This window comes from Gracilinanus agilis, chromosome 2 (genome assembly GCF_016433145.1).
Source record: "Gracilinanus agilis isolate LMUSP501 chromosome 2, AgileGrace, whole genome shotgun sequence".
Classification (NCBI taxonomy): Eukaryota; Metazoa; Chordata; class Mammalia; order Didelphimorphia; family Didelphidae; genus Gracilinanus; species Gracilinanus agilis.
The window spans coordinates 549199107-549207273 of NC_058131.1; positions in this window are offsets into that span (position 1 = coordinate 549199107).

The following is an 8167-nucleotide window of genomic DNA, read 5'->3' on the forward strand; positions in this document are numbered from 1 at the left end:
TCTCCATTGTCCTTTGAGTACACTGACCATTTCAATTCTTTGGAGACCAATAGACACAAGACACACACATACACACACATAAAACATGTTATATATATAAAACATATGTATATGATATGTTATATGTGTTGGACATGTATATATGCAGACACATGTGTATGCATATATGTAAATATGCTTAATTATACATATTTACATATACACATATAGGTTATAGGTAGAAAGAACTTTCCAGTAAATGATAGCTAAGATGATAGGCAGGGGTCTTACAAGCAAAAGCATTTCAGATTGGGACTTTTCTTTTTTGTTGTTCAGCTGTTAAAATCATGTCCAACTCTTCTTGGCCCCATGGACCACATTCTCCATAGAGTTTTCATGGCAAAGATACTAGAATGATTTGCCATTTCCTTCTACTACTTAATCTACTAGAATAAGACAAACAGGGCTAAGTGACTTGCCCAGTGTCACACTGCTAGTAAGGGTCTGAGGTTAGATTCGAACTCAGGTCTTTCTGACTCTTGGTCCAGCACTCTATCTACTGAGCTACCTAGCTGCCTCCTGACTTTATCCTCACAAAACCCAGCTAGCCAAGTAACCAAAAAGGAAGCATTAAGCTGGAATGGAAAGAGGGCTGGCCCAGACATTAGAGGAACTGAGTTTGAATTCTGTTTTTGTGTAAATCACTTCACTTTTGTGAGGCTCAGTTTCCTCAACTATAAAATGAGAGTGTCTAAGGTCCCTTCAGCCTCTAACTTTAAATGATGACTCCAGACAAGAAAATCAAGCTCTATTCCAGTAAGGGTATATGTATATGATACTCTTGATAGAATTCTCTTTTTCCCAGCAATTCTGAAGTTTAAAAGAGAGAGAGAGAGAGAGAGAGAGAGAGAGAGAGAGAGAGAGAGAGAGAGAGAGAGCACTTTATTCTTAATTATACTTGCAAACGAGGTGCAAACTGTATTATCCTAGGAACCACATTCCCCCCTGGATGTAGCCAGAAGACTAGAGATTTGAATGCAATATTTAGACTTGAAAGTGGAGTTTCTCTAGAAGGCCGTGATCTAAACTGAGGCTTTATCCCCCAAAGCTGCTTCATTACTGCACATCCATGCCTAAGCCTTCATTCTGTGTTAGCTCAAAAAGTTTAAAAACTTTTAATTGTTTCTTTTTTCTTTTTCCCTTCCTTTTTTTATATTTAAGAAAGATGCTTTATTCTGAAAAGTCACCTATGAGCTTCAGCCTTCAGAAGTTCTGGAGGTTCCCAGCATCAGACAGGCTGCCAAGAGAATAAATTGGCACTTGGTAATTATTTTACATGAATGAGTCTTCCAGTTCATCAATACTTATCAATTTAATGATGCCCCTTTTCTGACTAATTTCTTTTAAGAAAGGAAGGTACAGCTCCTTTCTCAGCATGTCTGGGATACAGCCCAAAGCAAACGTTTATGATTCATATTAATGTACCATCTCCCTGTAATGGGGAAATCACTTTCATGTTCCTTGCTTGTATTCAGTGGGGCAGCTATGGGGAAGGAGCTGTGAGAAGTTAGCATTCTGGGCCTCCCTCTGTGTGCGGAGAAAGTACAACAAATTGATAAAACAGTAAATTAGACTTTTGTTGAATCAACCCAGCTTTCTGGTTAAATTTGAAACTGGATCATCAATAGAATCAAGCAGGGAATGGACAAAGCACCATTTCATTCTAGAGAAGCCTTTGGTAATTGTGTTTGGGTTACTTAGAGAACCTCGTTACTTATACAGGAGAATGGTGCTGAGGCACTGGGTGGTATAGCATAATGATGAGCTAACATCACCTTGAGGAATTTTGGGAAAATTTAACTTACGACATTCATTAAAAAAAATTGTTCCTGAGCTCATTGCCTGGGGAATCTTTGTCCTTACAATTCTGATCACAGCCCTACCATTCCTGAGAGGGAGTGAGGGACAGAGATTGGGGTATGTAGATATTGGAGTCAGGAAGGTCTTGGTTCAGATCCTAATTCTCACAATTTTTAGTGGCGTGACAGTATAAAAGTGATAAAAGCCATTTAAATTTTTCTGAGCCTCAGTGTCCTAATCTATAAAATGGATATAAAAATAATGGCATCAATGCCACCCTTATAGACTTGTTATGAATCTCAAATGACATAATATATGTGAACTGCTTTATAAATGCTAGGGATTATTATTAAGAAGGAAACTCAATTGAGAGTAAATTGGAAAGGAAAAACAAGATGTTCAAAACCCCAGGTTCAGTTTTGCTGATCTATATCATATATCAATCATTACCACTTGATAAGTTCTTAATTTATACCAGGTGCTATTTTAGCCACCAGGGTTATAAGAATGAAAAGGAGTTCAGCTACTTTACATTAAACTTTCTGGTTTACAAAAAATAATTTTCTTCTACATTTTTTAGAAATTTCTACATTATATTTTTGTCCTCTTTAGAGTTTTTGACATTTCATTTTTAACCCAGAAGAAAGATTGTAAAGATTACTGTAAGATGAAAAGTTGTTTTTTTATTAGAATGTAATTATGCCATTTTTAGATTCTATACAAAGACTAGTATGTAGGGTGAAAGTGACCTAAACAATGTAGTTCCATTTAAAAAGTTATGGCTAGCATGACTCCCACCTCCTGGTGACTAAAGAAGCCTGGACAGATTGTCCTAGAAGTCCTATTAAGATGACACTCTAGGTGTATATCCCAGCTTTGCTCCATCTCCATAGTATATCATGTTGCATGTTGTTGAAAGAGATTGCAGAAACCCTTAATTTAATTTTTGATGGTAGCAAGTTGACTCTGGAGGCCAAGACTCACTGTATTACCTCTTCCCTCCCTCTGAATTAATGAAGGCTCCCTGTCCATTTTGGAGAGAGGTCTTTCACTTCTGCACTCTATCTAAATTCTCAAGTGGTAGAAAATTCCTGTTTTGCCCTCTCGAGAGCCCTCCAGGGCTCTTTTCTAGCAGGCAGAAGCTCTTCAAGGTGACTGGAAGCCTTTGGAATAGCTACTTTAGTGAACTAAAGAGGGCCTATGAGTGTGATCATCTTATAGATCCTTCCCTGAAATCAAGGTCCAGTGATCATCTGTCTGAAATAATTCCTTCTCTCCATCATTCATCCTCTCCATGTCTGGATCATGTAGACAGTATGAGGATATTCCCCTCTGCCTACAATGATTTATTACTTATTGGCCATATCTTGACAGTATTGAAGTAGACTTCTAAGACATTGCTTGTAAAGCTAATTTATCTAAAATTAATTGCATCTTAATAACATCAAGGATAGCCATTTTAAAGAATAATGGGTGATATTTATGTAACATTTTAAGCTTTACAAAGTACTTTCCAAACATCTGATTTGATTCTCACAACAACTTTGTAAGATGGGTAAGGGTAGTATTATGTCAATTTTATTTTGTTTTAGGAGTTTACAGTTGTTTAATAAGTATGCAAAAAAAGAACTAGAAAATGTACAAAGATCTGGAGTATTATCCTCATTGTATAGATAGGATAACAGAATCTCAGAGAGGATATGTAACATTCACATAGTTATATAGCAACTGAACATCCAAGATGGGATTCAAAACCTGATCTCTCCTATTGTCTCCTCCAGCATTTTCTCCATGATGCTAGGTGGTCTCATCTTTGGATTTTTTTTAAGCAAATTATCTTTAAATTCAACATTTGCCACTCTAGTTAACTTTTTGTATAAATCTCAATTTTCATATTCTTGAATCATGATATTTTTTCAACTAGCCTACTGAAAGTACTATCCAAACATGCTTTAATATTCCTTCTCCAATCCTTGAGAGGAAGGAAAGGATGCAGGATGAACAAATGCAGAGAATGAATATAAAAAAAGAACATTTATTATGTATATAATATGTGCCAGACAATGTATTAAGTGCTTTACAAATGTTATCTTATTTGATTTTCATAATAACCCCGAGAGGTATGTGTTATTATTATCCCTATTTTACAGTTGAGGAAACTGAAGCAGACAGGTGAAGTGACTTGTTTCATATACAACTACTGTCGGAGGCTGAATCTGAACTCAGTTCTTCCTAACGCCAGGTCCAGTACTCTAATTGTGCTACTTAACTGCCTTCCTTTGCCTGATATGATTGACTAACATTTTCTGAGTTCTGCCTTTAGATTCCCAGATCTAAGCAGGCACTATTTATAGTTGACACTCTTTTAGAAAATGTAATGAGGAGTTTCTAGGAGCACCAGTACTGACTAATGGTTGTTGAGAGAATAACCAGAGATTCTAGAGCTTCCCTAGCCTCCTGCCCATGTCATATACTTTTTGTGCCAAGATTACTGGAGCAATACTGCTATTATTACATTAAGGGAGGCGTAATAGTTTATCTGTTGGGGAAGGAAGGCAGTAATCACTGCCAATTTCCCTATTAAAGCTCTCTCTCTCGCGCTCTCTCTCTCTCTCTGTCTCTGCCTGTCTTCCTCTATTTCTGCCTCTGTCTTTGTCTCTCTGTCTGTGTCTCTCTCCTGTAGTGAGCATATAAAAGTTAGAAGAGTTAGTGCTCTCGAACTAGTGTTGTAGGCTGTTGGATTATATTGGAATTTCAGAGCTATATTAGAAGGAAAGAAAGCAAGTGATCCAGGTAAGACCTATTAATGACCAGGCAGCAGGACACCAAAGGTTTGGTGTTCCTGGTCAGCTTTCCATATGTATTCTCCCATGTTGTACTCATCTCTGATTGAGTACAGAAGTTTGGTACAGAGGTTGGGCGATGATGATTCCAAAATACAGTTAGTTACAGCTGAATCCTTAACAATACATTCTGAAACTTTCTTTTATTTTCTCAGAGGTGCCAGGCAATGGAATATTGATAATAAGAGATACTGAGAGTGATGGGAAATGAAGCAGTTAATTGACACAATGCAATAGCTGAAGTCTGGAAGCCTTGTGTTCAAATCTGGCCTCAGACACTTTACTAGCTATATGATCTTTGCTAAGTCACTTAACCTTATTTCTTCATCTATAAAAATGGGTATTGGAAAAATAGCACATACCTCCCAGGGTTATTGTGAGAATAAAATGGGAGAATATTTGTAATGCAATAGAATAAATGCTAGCTATTATTATATTTCTATCTTTCTGACAGCATTAAATAGTATAAATCTTTGTTGGAATGATTATTGTAAGTATATAGCAACTTGATTCTTCCTATATCAATAAAGACTGTAAGAATATTTAAATTACCACAAGTAATATGTCCATCTTGTATCATAAAAATGGCCCAGTACTAGCATACATATTAACAAATATAAGTTCAGAATATTAATGGCATAAGAACAAAGAATGACCCCTAGATTCAGTGGCCTGATCTTTCATACTCACTCTTTTGTATCTGATGGTTGCAACAAAGAAAAGGTATGTTAATCCCGTTTGACATCAACCACGAAGAGCTTGACATATGCCTACAGATATCTTAGTTTTAGTGAGAAGGAAAACCATTTGTGAATTTATATATGCGTTTTGGAAAGCTATTTATATTTTTAGACTGATTCACCTATTGGAGTAAAAAGTTCCATCAGTCTCATTGACAAAGCATCATATGTATCACTTGATAGCTGCAATGAAGATGATAAAACTCTAACACAGGAGGAAGGTAAAAGAAAAATAATTAACATCCACCATTGTCTGGTATTATGAAAGTGAAGGATTATCTGGGACAAATCAAATGGTTATCCATGTACATTGCTCTGTCCAAGTCTCTTTGATACTCCTAAAACTTAGATGTATTAAATATAACTGTTACAAATCTTTAAATGAATCCAATATCAAGGGCAGATTTGGAGACAGAGTTGCATGGCAATCTCTCACTATCATAGTTTTTTAAAAAATGATACCTTGGGGGTAGAAGCATGATGTTTAATCAGGATGGCACGAATGACACTAAAAATTATTTTCCACAAGAAAGGGAAGGGCAATCTTCCAAAAGCAAGTGAATAATTTGAATGGCATCAGAATTTTTCTTGTCCCCCCAGCCAAGTCATCAAGAAGTCACTGAATGTCACTGGAAAGAAAACTGAACTTTTGAGTCAAGAGATTGCTAAGGAAGCATATAATCATGGACAAATACCTTTGTCTCTCTTGGCATCAGTTTAGACTAGTCAAATGAAAGCTTTGAGATTATAGGCTTATGGATTTAGAAGCTAGAAGAGTTCTTATAAGTCATGTAAGTTCAATTCCCTCATTTTACAGATGAGAAAACTGAGTCTTTGGGAGAGCAAATAACTTGCCCAAGGTCATATAGGCAATAACAATTACAGATGGGATTTGAGCCCAGGTCATTTGACAGAACTCTTTCTACTATATCATGCTGCTTCTACATGATTCATTCCTACTCTGACATTTATAGATTCCGTGATTCTGTGAGTCTTTTGTTTGGGTTAATATATTTACATAGCAAATTCCATTTGGAAAAGATAATATCATCTATTAAGCTATAAGTTCTTAGAATGAATATCAATGAGCTATGTGCATAATATATGCCAAGTACTTTTCTGAATGCTGAGAATTCAAATATAAAAAGATAACCTCTGCCCTCAAGAAGCTTACAATCAAATAGGAAAGGAAAGTACATAAAAGGGAACAGTGGCCAGGTAGGAGTTAAATAGAGAATACAGAGAAAATGATGATTGGAGTGCTATGACAAATGACTGATGCTCTTTTGGGAAATGGCAATATTGATTTAATTTCTGTTCACAGAGTTAGAATTGGAAAGTGGAGATTGAGGAATCTATGACAACTATAGCATAACATACAGATGGCGGAGAAGAGGTATGGTAGACTTAAATCAGGCAAAATTAGGTGAATGTTCACTAATCAGAAACTAAGTTTATAAGGGAGGGGGACTGAGTGTAGGTTAACATTTGGGATTAGAGAAAAGATGGCATGGCACAGAGATGACCAGAAAGTGATGTGGTGGGGCTGAGAAAGTGAATGTTCACCATTCAGAGCCCAGGAGGATTATGGAATTGGGAGTCTATGTTTGGAGGTGGAGGAGGGAAAGTAGATGACATGAAATGAAGATGGCCAGGGCATGACACTTTGGGCTTGAGATCCAGCAAGATAAGTAAAAGGAGGGATAGTATCTAGTTTTCTTTACATCCCTCATAGTACCTGGTTTTGTGCCTCACACATAATAGATGCAGAAGGAATGCTCATTGCATTGAACCTTATAAGAAATTGGATTATTTAGGAGCTAGTCATTTAGCAGAAAGGATAGGATAATTGACAGATGTGTTTTGAGGTAGGGGAACATTAAATATGGCACGAATGAGGCTGAGGAAAAATTAGAACTGCTGGGGAATGTGGCACTGAGTGAATTGTAGTGGTTCCTGAGTAGTACCAGAGTATTGGTACTACTACTGGAAATACACTGAGGCAAAAGAAGAGCTAAAGTGATGAGTCTAGAGGGGGACACAGAGAGGGAGATGGGGTAGGCTTCCAAGCAAGGTTTACCGGTTTTCACAATTTCACATAGGGTGGGCCTGAATGTAGATACACTTAAATTTGGAAGGTAGTTAATAAAACAACAGGACACATCATTGGAAGGGCCATTACACAGGCATCCTTGAAACATCTTGGGGAAATGAGAATCATTATACACTACATCCGTTCAGAAGATAGTATTTGTGAGTACCTGATATAACAAGTCAGGTTTATCATTTTATTGAATAGATGCTTCCACTAAAGACCTTCTCCTTTCCCTCATTTTGGTGTGGTGATATTGGTTCTAAAAAGCAGCACAATGTTGTAATTTTACCCAGTTCCAAGGCTTCAAATATGGCCTGGTATATGGACTATATGCCTGTTACACAAAACCCACTAAGTTTGGAGAGGCCTGTTACCAGCTGTAGGGCGATGCATTTTTCTTTTTCTTTTTTCTTTTTTTTCCCATAGGAACTCTGTAAACCATCCACTAAATTACACAGGGATTATAATCTTCAATGGAAGAAAGGTCCATCCCCAATAAAATAGATCATTGATGTATCGAAGTAAAATATATTTGGATATATCTAGTAAGGTATTGAGATCATATTTATCTGAGGCATAAAAGAAAAATATTTTTGGACTTGTTTCTTTCTTTGAGCGATCATTTATTAAATCTATACTCTGTGCCTCCT